Below are 843 nucleotides of genomic sequence, written 5' to 3'. Positions count from 1 at the left end.
CCTTTCAACCTAAGCATTAAAAATAAATATTAGCTTCATAGCTCCCAACATTTAATGTTTCATAGTTGTGAATTTCTTTCTCATAGCTGCAACTTTTTTATATCTCCACGTTTGTATGTCCTATCTGCATATTTTATAAAATTAATTTGTATTCACTTTTAATTTGAGATGGAAATGGACTTCATAAATGAGTACATACACTATTGTTCAAATGTTTAAAGTCATTGAGTTTGTTTTAATTAGTTTTTGAGTCTCTTGTGCTGACAAAGGCCTCATTTATTTTACACTCTTTAGAATTATCTTCATTTTATAGCTGTTAGTCTGTTGCCATGAAAAGCATCCTTTTAATACAGCTAAAAATCATAATTTAAGAGCGTGTTTGGACACTTGTGAACATCCTGTCGCTAGATTCCCATATTCACTCCAGTTTATCGTGTCAGACTGAGACAAAAGAGTTGAAAGGCATTAACAGAGTCTCTTTCCCTGTCAAGGTAAGGTTACTAACAGGTCGATGTACTAGTGCAGAAAGGTAATGAAACCGGGTTCACCTCAGCACTCTCACTAGGGAGGGTCCTCTTCGCCTGCTGTCTGCACAGATGAGAGCTTTAGGCTAAATCTCTGCTCCGGAGGGTGACACCCTTCAGCTCTCTGCCACCATAATGGCAGGACTCAAGCCAGATAATGATGCTGACAGCCCAACTGTCAGTCTGCCTCTTCCTGCAGCAGCCTCCTAAGAGCTCAACGTGGGATGCTGGCCATGAATCCGTGAGACTGCTGCATTTTCAAAAGTCATTAATCTAAACAAAGACACCCCGGAGTCTTCCGCAACTCCCTCCGCTCGAC

The sequence above is a fragment of the Carassius carassius genome, chromosome 33 (assembly GCF_963082965.1).
Source record: "Carassius carassius chromosome 33, fCarCar2.1, whole genome shotgun sequence".
In the NCBI taxonomy this organism is placed as follows: domain Eukaryota; kingdom Metazoa; phylum Chordata; class Actinopteri; order Cypriniformes; family Cyprinidae; genus Carassius; species Carassius carassius.
The sequence above is the reverse complement of the archived record's forward strand: the minus strand, read 5'-3'. Positions refer to the sequence as shown.